The following is a 16,758-nucleotide window of genomic DNA, read 5'->3' on the forward strand; positions in this document are numbered from 1 at the left end:
AGATTTAATTTGGTGTCAGGGTACAGAGGCCGGATTTGGCTTCAGAAGGACAACCGGAGAGTCTATATTGTAGAAGCTCCATGAAAGAAATATTTTAAAAAGAAGGGAGTGATCCAGTGTGCGGAAAAAATTGTTGCCTCTATGTGTTCTAAGAACTGAGGACCGACCATTAGGTATTATAACGTAACGGTCACTGGTGACCTTAAGAAGAGAGTATCCATGGTGCAGCGGGAGGGGAGAAAAGGAGAGACAAGGAGCTGGTGATGTCAAGTAAACTGCTCTCTGGGGGACTCTGCTCTAAAAGGGAACTGAGAACTGGGGAGATCACAGGTTGTAGAAGACAGGGATTTTTTTGTTTGTTTGTTTGAGGAGGAGAGATTACAACATAGAGGGGGAAAGTTTGATGATGAGAAGGAGAGAAAGGAGGCAACTGCAAAAGTGGCATCCAGAGTCGGGGGAGCAAGGGAATCTGTGACTCAAGTGGAGGGGTTGGTCCCAGATAGAAGTAGGGAGTGTGCAGTCACTGCTGTAACCCTCAGCAGGAAGACAGGGCAGCTGGCCCTGAGGCAAGTAAGAGGTTGAACGTGGAAAGAAAATTTCCGACATGTCAGGCTAGTTAATGCTACTGGCCTCTCTGAGAAGTAAGTATGAAAAGCTATAAAAAGCCAAAGCAGCTGCCCTAGCAGCTGATGTGAACCTAGAAGGTGTAGACGTGTGAGAGGCCAATGTGATTCTGTACGGGAAGGGGTCTTAGAATTGCCACACAAGTAGAGTCTGTTTAGGATTGAATAAGTGAAGAGAAGTGAACGTGGAGGGAAGAGAGAGGAGAAAAGGCCACACACAATCTTAAATTCAATATTTCACTCCCATTAAAGATAAGCTGTTTATAAGCTTCAGTGCAGGGCACATAATTCTAAGTAAAAACTCTGTGGTTCCTCTTCCCAAACATAAATCATGATCACTCTCCACTCTGCTCTCTGGGAGTCCTCAATGCAAAGGGACAAGACTTGAGGTACAGTAATAAAAGTCTGAGTATTATAAAATCCATCCTGAGCTCCAAGAAGAAAAGAATAACATGAAGAGAGCTCTAAAAAGTACTTATTTACCCAGGCGCTGTGCAGTATTATAAATTTTATTAACGAATCAGGAATCGAAATGCACACCTTGATACCTATGTGAGATTTTTTTTTTACTCAATTATGGCTATATGTGCTTTAAAGATGAACTATGAAGTATTTTTCGACTAAATGCCTTGATAAAATAATGAATATTAAATACGTCTCAGCCACAAAAAGGACTTATCACAGGATTGTCTTTGTGGTAGCTGAGGAGTGCCCCCTACAGTCTGATGAGCACAACACAAGCAGATGACAAGGAAAGAACAGAGCTGCAGTGTTTGAAGATTCTCAAAAGGCGTCAGTGAAAGGAAGGTAAGAACCCTCGGCTAAGAAAATGTGACTTTAAAGCCTAAGAAATATGTGGACACTATGAATTCCTATCTTTACATATTTGTGAACAGCAAGAAATGAAAAACTTTTGCATGGATTTTTATTTGACTATCAGCACCTATTGTATACAGCTAAAGAAAATACAATGTATTAGTAAAGTCTGTTTTTGTTCTTTGGTTCTTTTACATCAACATCTGAATATACATGAAAATAATAGTGAAAAAAACATTATATTCTGCTATGCAAACGAAAACTGTATCTGGGATCAGAAATGAATTGCATCTGATGTTAGTAACATAAAAAGAAAATGTAACATATTTATTAAAATGAAATTCTGGTTTGAGGTTTTATTCCTTTTTGTAAAGACTTCACCGAGAAGTATTTACTGTCTATGAACATCATCCGTTAAAATGCTAATGATTTTCAAAATAAAAATCACAAGAAGACATGAAAGACTTATCAACATATTTTAAAATACTACATAATGTATACATAAATATGGTGTCAAATGTGTTACATTAATATTCAATATTATACACTGTATAATGTATGTTACAATATTATTGGAGAGGCATAAAGTTTATGGTATATCAACAAATTGAAGGGAATAAATTTCATATATAATAATATATCCAGTTTAATTTTCCATTTGTAAGAAAAGGAGAAACAAAGTATGTACCAAAAACCTTTGAAATTTTTTACTGGAAATATTTTGGATACTAATATTGGTATAATTTAAATATACCAGCATATTTGGTGTTTGTAACTATTAAATTAAACCCAGAATTATATAAATGCTTAGCAATGGACAGAGCAGTATTTATCGAAGTTAACAGCCTTTCACATAATCTTTGAATAAATGCAGATCTTTGGAAAACTGCATTTAACATCACAAAATGTTCATTTAGACTCAATTTCACATACATTTATGAGATATACATAAATGTACATGATTAAATTGATGAATTTAAGCATTTTCATTACGAATGTTTTTCACGTTCAGAAAGAGGCAATTAGGGTCATACGGTTTAAATACTTTTTTTCCTTATGAAATCTAATAAGCTATAAGTGCAATATTTATATATCACTGCTTTCTCTAAAATTATTAATAAGTTGTGTAATGATGAAGTAATAAATTGTACTTTTTTCCTGTAGGAAAAGCTAGTATACTAAAGAAAAACTGCTTGATACATTAATCTTCCTAAGTATTCTGGTTATTAACCTAATAATCAGAATTGTCACTTCCTTCCCACCTCCTAAAAATGTGTATGTGATGCAGTCAGAGGTTAAAACACAGCCCTTGTGGAAATCCCTGCTAAAAAATATTAGTGTATAGACCCCACAAATGTACATTCAAATTAATGAATCTGGCTGTTTTCATATTTAAGTAACCTTTTGCATTCACTCACCCATATTATAGAATCCTTGCCAAAATGCAGTTTAAAATTAAACTTTTTGTAATATGAAATAATTGAAACATTTCAACACTGTAATGATTCTTTAATTTTTAAATCAAAAAAATGGAAAAAAATGAAAAAAGGGAGGGAGGGAGGGAGGGAAATAGGGAAGAAGGAGGGAGGGAGGGAGGGAAATAGGGAAGAGGGAAGAGGGAGGGAGGGAAGGAAGGAAGGAAGGAAGGAGGGAAGGAAGGAAGGAGAAGGAAGGAGGGAAAGTAATCCACTGATTTATTTAAATGAATTAACATTTGTAAAATTAACAATTGCCAAAAACAGCATTGGTCCAGAAAGAAAATTTAATATCCCTAGGTAACAGAAATAAAAAACTAAAATGCACCCAAGCCTTAAATATTATATACTGTTGATTACATAGACTTGACTTGTGGAAATGTACCAAAGAGCAATTAAGACAATTTTAAATAAACTTTTATTCAAATTGAAAACACAACTGTAGGTTGTATACACTCCTTTGGTGTTTAGAAGATATCATAAATTCAGTCACTTCCTCATGCCCCAGAAAATTCAGCCCATTTTTTAGGAAGGCTATTGCTTTCATATTATTCCTACCATGAAAAATGCTACCTTTTTTGGCTAATACAAAGAAACCACAATTAACAGTGAAACCATAAATACTTTCTGTGTTAACCACAAATGGCCTTTCCCATAGAGAAATGGCTTACATGTGTTCTAAATGTGTTTGGTTTCATTTTGTATGGAAGGAGCTGTGGGTATGTTTTTATCTAAGAAAAGAACATGGCATGAACATGCACAGCTTTCTAAAATGAGAAACACTCATTGAATTTAATCGGAGTTTTGTCTGGGCCGGAAATTTGGAATTAAGTTCCATGAGTGATGATTTTGGATTCTCTGGACAGGACTTTAGGGTCTACTTGCCAAACTTTCTTGGACTCTCAGTGCAACACAAGGCAGGAGGGACCTTTGCCTGTGTCACATTACTGCATCTTGTGTAACGATCGGCTGATTTCAGGAGCTCACAGCCTTCACACATTTCCACTTCATCAATTCAATTTGGGTCTGTCCCATACACAACCGTTGACTGCTCTGGGTCAGTCTTCTGTGTGTGCCTGTCTGAGTGTAGTTGTACCTAATTTCTTGAGTATCTTACTCATTATGCTCAGCATCAAAGTCTATAGAAATCTGCATATGTGGATGTGAAGAATCATTTCTCTATTTGAATATAACACATGCTAGGTCATTTTTTAAAATGTCACTCACACCCTGAAAATACGTAGGAAAGAGGAAGGCCTTCTCAGAATGTGACCTTGTGCTCACTTCCGTAACTGAGCCTCCTTGCAAAGAGCCTAAGTGGAAATTAAACCAAATTTTGTTCTGTAGATTTTCCCTGGTCATATATAACATAAAATAAGAAAATCTAACTGTAAATCAGGAATTGTTCAGAATACTCTCTACTCAATTGAATTTATACCCACAAAATAACCATCTGAGTAAAAGATTTTCCCCATATAAATTATCTTCAGAAAACTTTGTATAAAAATGTGTCCTACTATAAAATGCATCTACTACTCTAATTGTATGAAGTTTATCTTAATAATCTACAGGACTATTCTAAAGAATAAAAAGGTAACCTTCTTATCAATTACAAGCTTAAAACAATAAACTGAACATTTGGAGTTTTTTTAAACCAGTTTAAAAAGAATAAAGTCTGTTCAGAAAGTTGTTTACCATCATGCAGACAAAGCTATTGATTGAGCTATCATTTTATTGCTTTCAGAATTTGTGAATTTGTGATTACTCTGAATATGTTTATTTAAAAAAGGTAGATGATCTGTGATTCAAAAGTAGAATTCTTTGGTTGGTTGATTCATTTTCATGAGGATGAGGTTTGGAGAGGGCGTGGCAGTAAGCTGTTGCCCTGTTGGGGCCCCATCCCCAAAGGAAGGGGTAATGAAATTATCCACAACTGTAGGCCTTTATTTATTGGAATAACTATCTCCCCTTTATTTTGAGCTACATAATATACTATAATAAAACTTGGAAAGTCTTTTATTCTGCTTCCACGCAATTATCTTTTTTAAAGGTGGACTCAAAAATATAAGGTCAAAGTCACTAAAAGATACAAAAACCTGTATTAGTCTTTGGTATATTGAGAACTAGGCTGCTCTGTTTATAACCAGGGCAGCTACTACTCGATTTAAAGTTTTGTCAGATGTATAGCATTAAAAGCGTGTGTGTGATGAGACACATTACGATTTTAATTGTGGTTAAAAACTTCAGACAAAGCACATAAAAATAAAATATTAACCTAGTGAGAAAAACTGTAAACACTTCTGGTTAATCCTAAAGTGTTTCTTAAAAAGAAATTGTAAAGCAATAAAAAAATTCCTAGAAATAATTTTAGTATAAGATGGTGTTAACAGGACAAGTTTTAAAGTTTCTAATGAAAGATATAACTAATTTGTTTTATTACATTATGTCTCACATCACCATTTAAGTCAACATAGCTTTTATAAAGATGGCAGACAGCGGGAAACAAAGAAAATAAAACAAAACAAAAGTTGATTTTAAATATTTAAATATTCCCCTCCAAAAAAAAAAATTCATCTTGCAAAATAGAACAATTTTTTTCTGCTCAATATATTTCCATCCTGGATACATTTCCATTTGCAATACTAGCAAAAGAAAGCAAATACAATTGCACCACCTATAATCAAAACTTTTTACTGTCACAAGAATGTTAAAACAATAGTATTTTACAAACACTATCAGTCTTAAAAGTGAAGTCTTAAAAATATACTCTCATCTTTTACATTCACTTTATTTATGAAATGACTGTAAGAAGTTTCCTTTCAAGTTGATTCTTAAAATTCACCCAAGGGTTGCAATTCATTTTCCAAATACAAAACTTTCAGGAGGAACACATTAAGTGCTTTGTCCACCCCTATCGGTTGTTTCTTAAAGCCAGACCCATGAACTACATCAATTTATCTCTAAGACTTGCTGAAAATGCAGATCAGAAGCCCTGAGGCCAGGCCTGGGAATATGCATTTAACCCTTCCTCCAAGGCTTCTGATGCGCACAGAAATCATAAACGCCATAGAATGGCAACTCCAGGAGCACAAGGCCTTATTAACCTTAACCTTCTGTCCTCTGCACTTGGCCCAGCAGCCGGCACAGAGCTGAGCTGAGCAAAGTGCGGTGGAAATGCATAACTGAGCCGCTGCCTGAATGAATGTCTGAGACACGCAGGGGCGCTTCTCAGCTCCGGGCTGCGCAAGGCGTGTCCCCCTTCCTTAAATTCCTGCAGCGCACACCATGCACCCAGACCTCGGAACTTGTGGGAAGCCAACGCCTTGCTGTGTATGCTTCCAAACTGAACTGCCATCCCAACTAGACAATAAATTCCTGAAGGATAAGGTTTGAATTTAGAGTTTTGTTTTTTGGGTTTGTTTGGTTTTGGTTTTGCCCATTAAACATTCACTATATAAATATTTATTGAGCACTTAATGCTAAATACCGTGTCTAGAATTGGACACATAGCAAAGAATAAAACAGGTGTATTCTCGGACCTCTGGGAACTTGGTAACTCCTGGAAGAGTGTTCAGGAGGGATGACCCCACTACCTAGGGAGCAATTTGGACATTTTGGTGAATGTTTTTGTCTCCTAGGATAGTTGTGTCAGAGAATTTACAAATTACACACATATTATTTTATTATATACCTTCCTTTTGTATTTCTTATGTATTATAATTACATCATTACAGATATTCTAAAATGATGTGTGTAGTTGGGAAAGTATTACCTATGAATTTCATTTAAGAGTACTAAATTAGGCATAACAAAAGATATATTACCAAAAGGGGGCATTGGGTCTCATATGGTTGAAAATCACTGCCCTGGTGAATATTCTAACATTGTTAACTTGAAGATTCCCTTAGCATAAGCAAAGTGATATTTACAAAGTATCTGATTAATAAAAAAGCATATAACAATGGAATAAGTAATATAATTTCACCAACAACCTCCTAATTCTACTGTAAACTTCCCTTTAGTTGATAAAAGTTTTCACACAGTTTTCAGACACATACATTAGTGGTCTGTGGTTAAATACTATGTCTACATGATAGTAGGTAACCAAAAAATTTAAAGGTATATCATCTATATTAAGATAGCTGATTAGCACCTACTCTATTACCCTGATTTAGCAGAATAATAGAATTCACTAGAATTTAACAGGGTAGTAGAATTCGCTAGAATGCTAAATCACAGGTACACTAACCAAATTTAGCTTCTTTATAAGAATTATGACTCTGCAAAATCTTTAAACGATTGTCCCGTTCTGACTTAATTGGTGATGAAATGTGCCTCATACAGCTCTTGTGTTTGCAAATTCAGGTACAGCAGGAGAAATCAGTCTTTAACATCAGGAGATACCCTATCAGTAAATGAAGAGGCAAAAATGACACCAAATAATAGTGAAGTGTCATCACATGACCCAGTATCGTTCCAACAAGCTTTTTATCACCATGCTGTGTGAAGACTATCACTATAGAAGGAATGGCCCTTCTCACCTAAGCCATCCCCCTCCAATCAAACCTTTTCATGAGCAGTAACCACCGGAATGCCTATAATTTGGCTTGCTAGAATGACTACAGATTTACAGAAAGAGTTTACAATAAACACAAATAATTTTAAATGCATTAAGTAGGAAATGCCTCCTTGGACTTAAACTAGATTGTAAATTTTACCAAAAATGTCAGAAAATATTTGTAAGTCTTATTTTTTCCTTTCTGCAAGAAAAGTGACATCCATATCACTACCCTCAGCACATGAACAGCTGTACATCACTGAAAACTTTTAAGAAATAGTAAATAGCTTTTACTAAACTAAGAGATCTTGAGTGTAAAATAAATTGTATAAAATGTGGGATTTTTAAAAACTATTATCTCAAGAGTTTTGATATCCTGGGCCACAACTAATTTAATATATGCTTTAATTAAACCATCCCTTTATATGTAATCAGTAAAAAACTGAAATAATGGATACAACATATTAAGACACAGGCCTAGAACAGTATGACATTTTAGGCCACAAACATGTCCATGTGTTAAATTCAGGGTTATTCCCTTTAAAAGTGTGATGTGGAACACAAGGCAAAACTCCTATATTATGCACAGCGGTATCTAAGCTGTGTCACTGTATGTCATACACAGATGCTCAGAATTCTGCAATACTGGATTGATTTTCAATTATTTTAATACCTCTACCTATTGCTATTATTTTTGGTCTGAGCTCCTATATACAACGGAGCAACCATGGAGACTGTGGAATACTTCAGAGCAATTTATTCCTTGTCAGAGTGGTACAGGGAACTGGAAACTTTGGGAAGTTTATAAACCACAATGAGTCCTATTTCAGCTCAGTCCACCATTCTGTCTGCTTCAGCCTCGGATTTCCAATCTCTTCCTTTCCTTCCTTCCCTTGGGAGGATAATGGGAAAAAGAGAGTTTATGTATTTCCATGTGAGTTTCCCAAAAAGAGAAAAAATAACAACAAAGGGGAAAAATGAGAGTCATAATCACCAGCCCCATTTCACTCTCAGCTTAGGTGGCCTTGACCCCAGAAGCAGGATCCCACTGCTTCAACTGGGATCCAGGAACAAAAGATGACCCATCAAGAAAGAGTAGATTGGGCTTCCCTGCCGGTGCAGGGTACTCGGGTTCGTGCTCCGGTCCGGGAGGATCCCACATGCCGCGGAGCAGCTGGGCCCGTGGGGCATGGCCACTGGGCCTGCGCGTCAGGAGCCTGTGCTCCGCAGCGAGAGAGGCCACGGCAGTGAGAGGCCCGCGTACCGCAAAAATAAAAAATAAAAAAGAAAGAGTAGATTCACAGGTCTTTGTATCCACACCAACCACAGAACCCTGGGGAAGGGCAAGAGTGTGCACAGGGCCATGACCGAGGCTGAACTTTGTGTTAGGGTGAGCTACTTCACAAAGTGGTACTCATTCCTTAAAAACACGTGTATTTCTGAAGGTTCAGAGGAAAAATATAAAAGGGCAGCCACCTTGTCCAGGTTTGAGCGAAAACATAGTTTTCACTGTCAGCCACTGAGGCTTCAAGCCCTGCATCCCCTCTTTCTTTAAGTTCACCTCCTGCCGCTTTCTTCCTCACTGCCTGTGACGGACATCTTACGGTTCTTAACTCTGGTTTCCTTCATACGTCAGCTTAAATCATTTCCTCAGGGAAGCATTCCCAACTCACCACACTGAGATGGCTCCCCTGTCATAAACCCTGCACTTGCTCTTTAATAACAGCTAGTACACCTGTGTTTATTCAAAGTTTAACTTTTCTGAGAGACTGCAAGTTCACGAAAGCAGGGACCACATCCATGTGTATCACCACTATATTTCCGATGCCTATTTCTTGCACAGAATGGGTGTTTATTAAAGTATCAGTTGAAAGAGTGAATTTCAGTACCAGCTGATGACAAATATTCTCTGCCACGGTACCCTGTAATAAACTCGGCAAACAACGAGCGATAGTGCCACAGACGATATGGATTAACCATAACATTACTCTAAAGACCAAAGTTCTTAACATCAGACCCTACAAATGCTCCACGTTCATCTCTCACCATATTTCTCTTGCTATCTACTATCTAATGACACCGTTCTTTCAGTTCTTTGCATGCATTGTGGATTCCTTTACCACTGCGGGTGTTTTAAGGGGCTATTTCCTTTGTTCAAAATGTAATCCCCACACCCATCTTGCGTCTGTCCTTCACAGTCCTTCTCTTGGTTGAATTTTGCATTTACTTCTCCAAGCTTTCAATTTTCCACCAGATTGTGTGCTCCATGAAACTGGGACAACATGTCCTTGTGGTCTCTGTTGTATCTGAATGCCTAGCACAGCGTAGGCACCTGGTAAATACTGTTGCATGATGGAATGAATGAACAAATGAATATATTCCACTGTGGCTAAATCATCCAACTGAAACTACCATCTCCTTATTAGTATTTATTGCATTATCGCCTTTGGGACTGGGAACTGTAAATTCTTCCATTTCTTATCAAGATGAAAGAAAGCCAACGTGCCACCTATTTCATAATTGTCCCCCTTTATCAAGTCAGAATTTTCCACAGATATACATGGGGTTTACCAATTCCTGATTTCTCCAAGAGTATGCCTCGCCTAGGGGAATGGTTTGTCTTTGCGTCCATGGCTTTGGCATTATAACCTTGAATTGTGGTCTGTCACTCTCCGTGGTCCTTGCTACTGGTTCTTAGCAGATATAAGCTAAATGACTACGCCTTTAAAAATGGGTCCTCAGGACTAGCTAAAGGTGGTTTTGTTTAAGAGCTGTGTCAGGCCAATGCATTCAAAAATATCCAAATACTCACGTTTTATGGGAGGCCTACTCTCTATCACACACCAGCCTCACTGTTACCTATTGCAGGGTAGATGATTGGAATTGGTGTTTTGGTTTCTTGCCTCAAAACGGTAATGCCTGACATCACCTCTCATCAGAAATATCTAAAATTGATTTCTTAAAATGGAATGAAAGTGACTTTATGGATTACACAATGGGAGGCTAGACAGTGAAGTAGACTCGGAACAAATAGATAAAAATTTACTTTGCTTAATCTCAGGAGCCCTCTGGGTGTGGGCCACTTGACAGTATGAGGCTCATCTGCTAGCATTTCTCTGTTTTTGCTGTTTGAAACCACAGGTCATCTTAAAGTAAATGTAATCAGTTGGTCTATCCAGTAGCCGTTTTGCTGATCTGGGCTCGGTTGTGACAGAGTATGTGGGAAGTTGACTTTGGTCACCAAACCCAAGCTATTCAAAACTGCTGATGTGCAGATGCAGGTTTACTTATAGGCATATGTCAGAGGCACACTGCGTGCTCTGGCTCCAAACAGAGGGGTTTCAGAGTTGTTGGCTCCCTAGCTTGCAATTTAAACCCTGGAACAAAAGTATTCTTCTGGGTCATGTGCGTGTAGTGTTTGCAAGCTTTAAGTTGTTTAAGCTGAGTTGCCCCACAAGGCAATTACTGGCACCATTTCACTATCTTTCTGCTCTTTTGATGTGGTATGTATTTTGTTTGAGGCATTTGCCTAATTTAGGAGGTACAGGGATTCTGTTAGGATTACCCCCTAGTCCTCCTAGGTTTGGGGAATGGGCAGTCTCTGTGCAAACCACAGATGCCACTGCATAAACTGAAACACTAGTAAACAAAATTGTACATCTAGAATAATGGAACCAGCATCTAGGAAGGAAAGTTGATGTCTGCAGATTATAGGACCTTACCCCTCCTTAAGTTATTACACTTTGCACCACTTCTCTGGTGAGACTTATAAATAAAAGTTTCGAATAACAACAACAAAAAAAACCAAAAAAAACACTCTGCTTTTAGATTCACATGTGAAAGGTATAAGAGCAACTCTGTGCCCTTACTGTCCAAACTTTGCAAAGATATTGTGGCCCAGGGAAAAAGGTTTTCAAAGTGTTAGCACACAACTCTTCACTTGGAAAAGAGTAAGGCAGGTGGATCTCAGAGCTGCATGAGTAGAAGTAGAACAAGGCCTGGAGAATGAGCTAACATGTCCGTAGCAACAGGTCAGTACCTGCTATTTCCCTTGCTTTTAAATTACATCGGGGTTGGGCCTTGGTGAAAATCTGAAGTCCTGTGGGCACTGGAGAAGGGACGCTTTTAAGCTTCATGACCAAGGAGGCTTCAAGGTAGAAGTGGACCATACTGATGCTCAAAAGTAGAGTTGCGTTCAAAGATCAATGAGGGCCATTCCTTACATATGAATAAAGACAATTATGTTTTAGTTTTTTTCTCTTTTCAATGAAACTTCATTTTTGAAAAGCAAAGTGTGGACAGACAGTCTTTTAAAACAAGTTATAAGAAATGAACCTGTTTTCTTGATGTATTTCAAAAGAATTCATTTTGCTTCATTGGATTTGTCCTAACATAAAAATTCAAGTCATTAATCTAACTTTTTGATACCCTAGTGATGAGCATCAATATGAATATGTTAAACAATTGTGCTTATTTAAATTTGGGGCATGCATATTTTTATTAATGTGCACTATTAATAATAATGGTCCCAAACATGCTAACTTGGCTTTTCTTTGCAAAGTGATTTAATCATTCTCACATTCTCAGTACCAGTGATATCATTCATTAATCTCATTTTTTTTTTTAAATTCATAACTTTTCAAAAAAGCCTTTGCCTCAAAATATCTAGTTGCTACTAATATGAATTCAGGAAGCATGGAGTTAAAGGAGTTGGCTTTTTTTTTCTTAAATCTGAACAATTGGAATCAGCAGTTTGCATTATTTTAAAAATGAATGCTTAGGATCAGCAATTTTCTTGTTTTTTTTTTTTTAAAGATCTTGAGGGTTTTTTTTATTTAAAGTGGAAAACTACATTAAGTGCAAGGCAGCCAACAAAGAAGCAGCCATAAAGCCTAAGTATTCCTAGAGTTATAAAATACGTCCATTGTGCCAATTCCACTGCTAACAATGAAGTTTTAAGCATTAATATGCCTTCATTGCAGTTTTAATGCCTTAATATTGACTCTATAGCTCTTTTGGGTAATTTTGCTTTCTCTGGTACTTGAAAGGTGATGATGTCAGCGTTCTTCACACTGATTCATATGCAGGTTGATGAAGCTGAGTTATTTATTGAGTTCCATTATATTTTCTATAAACATTAGTTCTCAATAAACAGAGACATTTAGCTGAGGGTTTATTTATTAAATAGGTACTGTACAGATGGTTTTGCCACACATGATGTGCTGCAGAGGATATTACTCAGGAATAATCAGCTGTGTTATAGCTTGGCTAAATTAATAAGATGATAATGATGAAATTGATGCTTTTGAGCTAGGCTTGGTAAATGGTTTTTGCATAAACAAACTGATAAATTTGAGAAGCAATTACTTGCTTGTCAAAGATAAAAACACAACAGGGCCCATTTATAGTTAGGTCCTATTTATTTTTAAAGATTGTACCAGATTTTATGTTTAATATGCTGCAATTAAAAAATAATACTTAAATGAAGAAGAATAAAAAAAAAGCCTAACTTTCTGAGTTCTCCTTCAAATCTGAAGAAGCAACGTTGCTTGATTAGACAGCAAGCAAACTTTTTTGTTGCATCTGAAGGGAAAATATATCTGACAAACAGCAGGGTAACATTCCACATAAATTTTTTAGTCATGTAGGCATGTTTCAGAAACAGCTGATTGACACTATTACTATTCATCCCGCTACTCCAATTCATCCCCTTCCCCAGACACACAAACACTCACTTAATAAGGGGCCCTACAAAAACTTTTTTATCTGGTTCCCAAATAGCAAAGGACATGTTTAACCTAGCACACAGTGTTCTATAAATGGTACAGAATTCATCCATTCTCTTCAACCGAAGTCTGTTTAATTGTTACTTGGAGCCTGAACATGAAAAATACATGCCTATTGATGAAATTTACAGATACAATTTTATTACATAACGCTAGCTTTTTGCACATAAAAGTCAGAACTGGCTTCCAAGATCAAGGAGACATTAGCTTCCCTCCCCAGCTTTAACCGAATTTTAAAAGATTCTTATTAAATCACACACTCAGGGGCCACCTATTAGTCCTGAACATGCTGTATATATTCCATTAGTATCAGTATGAGCTTTACATTAAATATACTGTTTATAGTTCTGTGTGTGCGTATGTATTTTTAACTATACAAGAAGAACAACAGCCTACAGATAATCTTTATATATTCTGCAGTATCTTATCAAAAGCTATTTCACACTAAATGACAGTTTTCATTTTTCTTCTCCTTTAAAGAGCTTATGATTACCAAAGATAAGTAGTAGCATATTTTTACTACTTGGGTATATTTAATGGTATCTGCAATGAACTATTTGTCATATAGAAAGAGAATTACATGCAAAAAAATTAAATACCTTAATTCTAAATATTGAGATTCAAAACTTTCGTAATTATATTTATTTTTTAAAAGTTAAGTAACGGGGAGGAGAGCAGCACTCTTCAAAAGTATAGCATGAAATCATCAACTGTGAGATGGAGTCAGATATCTGTCTCATTACAATAGTCACTTTCTTTGTCTTTTTCAAAGAGTACTTTGATGTCCTTCATTTAAAAATATGTTAACTTAAAATAAGTTAATGCTGTGACTGTTAAATGCAAGCCATGGTGTTAGAATGGGTATTGTGTATTTTATTGTTTGTGTGAAATAAATGAGTTACAGCAAAATGCTATGTATGTGCATGGTAGAAATTCTGTCCCTCTGGGCAGCTCAAAAATCAAGATTATTTGCCTTCTCAATTATTGCCAATAAGAACAAAAATATAATGATCACAAATAAATAAGAATAGGCAAAACTGTTTTAAAATACATAGCAGATTTCTATCACAGAAATTCATAATATATTGGTTTGATATCAGACTGCCTAATGCTTTGTTATAAAAGTTCAGTTGTGATTTTCTCCTCCTAGTTAATTGGAAACAACTGCTCCCCAGGACTAATTACAACTCCATCTAAAACAAAGGCAAGCACAAATACGTCTTAAGGGAACATGAAAACTTTGAAGGTGAGGCCCATACACTGAATTAGGGAATGCAATTGAAAACCATTCTCTGAGCTTTGCTTTCTAGAGACTGTTGCAATAAGCATTAAGGAAATAAATCCAATGAGTTTTTTAGTGATGATATCAAAAGGCATGAAAGCATAACATATTGAGATTCCTTAGTGAATCCCACATTGATCAGCTTACAAATCAATTACTGTTAATAGAAATTCTGTGTTGGGTCTGCAATATCATACGCTTTACTGAAAATAATTTTTGGTAAGTGCTTAGCAGAAATTTCTGTGCTTGAAACTGATTTGAATTATCCAACACAGCACTAATACACATGTGGACTCGGCACTAAGCTATAATCTTGGTAGGAATCTTGCCTTACATGTACCATTTAGCTCACAATTCAAGATATTTTAAATTACCTATAAAATTAAAGGATGAATGAGAACAATGGAACATCTGAGTTTCTTGTTCTGCTATTAAAGATTGTAATATCTGAATTGATTTCCCTTGGTTTCAAATGTATATGGTCCTATAGCACAAACCTGAGCATCTGGACTTCCCCTCGCCTTTGGTAAATACCCTGCAATGGGAATTCCTAATAAAACACAGCACAGTCCTACAACTAATACAAGTGTTATTTGGTTCTAATCCTAAAAGGATTTGTAAAGGTTGGCTATTTATTTCATTGATAGTCTAATGTTCAAAAAAAAAGAAGTGTAATGTTGAACTAAGGAAACATATCTCTGCAAATTACAACATGAAATTTGTCATATTTGTGAAGTTGTTTCTAGTCATTATTCAGGTGACAAAAATCTCTAGGGAACTAGTCAAGTCAAAGTTGATATACAGAGAAAGAGAAAGCATTCTACTACTCAGAAATCTTAAATAATTTTAGAACTTTAAAGTTTTATTCAGTCTATGTACATTTTTTTTCAGTCTATGTATATTTTTGTCAACATATACTAATTTATCGTCACCATTTGCTACATTTAATAGTCCTATTTTAAACATTAGTAACTTATTCAAATAAATAATCAAAACAAGAATCAAATTAAGCTCTTTTTTAGACAAGTTTTGACAGATATTTTCGGGTTTATAATTTTAAAATAGTACTTTTTTGAATTTTCACGATAAATTATATTTTGAAAAAAAGCAAAACACTTGGAAACATTTACCCAGTTCTAGTACATATAAGTAAAACAGTTCTAACGCTATATTTATTTGCAATATCAAAATATAGTCATGGTTTTCATATTTCTGAAATTCTCCCCTTTGTCTTAATTTTACTGGTTAGGTTAATCAAAACCACGTTCATTAAATTATTAATTCACATGAAATAAAGAACACTGGATTTAGCGGTAATGAGACTATGAACTCTAACGGAGAACACAGAAATTCCCCTTATAAACACACATTGAAGCAGGCTCCTCGGTTAGGAAGCTAAATTATGCCGATTACAAAGCAATTGTGTAAAATGGTTTGCATGGATTGGAACACTAAGCAACCATTTAAAATGCAAGTGGGAGAATTTCAAAGGCACCAAGTAGAACAGAATTATAAATTCTTGCCACTTTGCCTCTTAAAAATCTGTCTCTTTCATATTTACTCCTCACTTCTCTTCTAGATGTCAATATATGTCTCCTACAGGCTGAGAATGCATTCATTCAGTCATTCATTCACTGTTTCTTTATTTTATGTATTTACTGAGTACCTAATATGTGCCTTGCAGAGTACCCAGTGCTGGGGATGGTAAAATGAATCAAGTAAGGGTCCTATTCTCTAGAAGCTCAGAACAGTGGGGAAGATGGACAGCAGAGTGTAAGAGAAATGTATCCCATTGCAACTGAGTTAAATACACCATGGAAGAAAAACTCATTGACAGGTAGCCATAGAACCAGTATGCTCAGCGCTTTTATTGTACATGAAAACGGCTGTATCATAAATCCAGGGAGAAAACCAGGAACATGAAGAAGTCTAAGGTTGAACTGATAAAAGAAAGTAGTGGACACCCAAGCAGATGTTCTTTCATCTGAGAACATTCCCTGGAATCAGGAAGGAGAAAGTGGGACCAACAGTCCAGTTCTAAATTGCAAGGGGATATGGGAGTGGGAAGGGAAATAAGACAGTGATGATGGACACATGACTAAAATTCTTTTTGGTATTGAAAACCTGTAGATATTCCAGGAGTAGGTATTATTTTTCTACTTATATCCCCAAAGACTTCTTTATCTTAGGCAGGGGAGTTTTCCATCATCTGTTGTTG

The sequence above is a fragment of the Tursiops truncatus genome, chromosome 7, assembly GCF_011762595.2.
Source record: "Tursiops truncatus isolate mTurTru1 chromosome 7, mTurTru1.mat.Y, whole genome shotgun sequence".
Lineage (NCBI taxonomy): Eukaryota > Metazoa > Chordata > Mammalia > Artiodactyla > Delphinidae > Tursiops > Tursiops truncatus.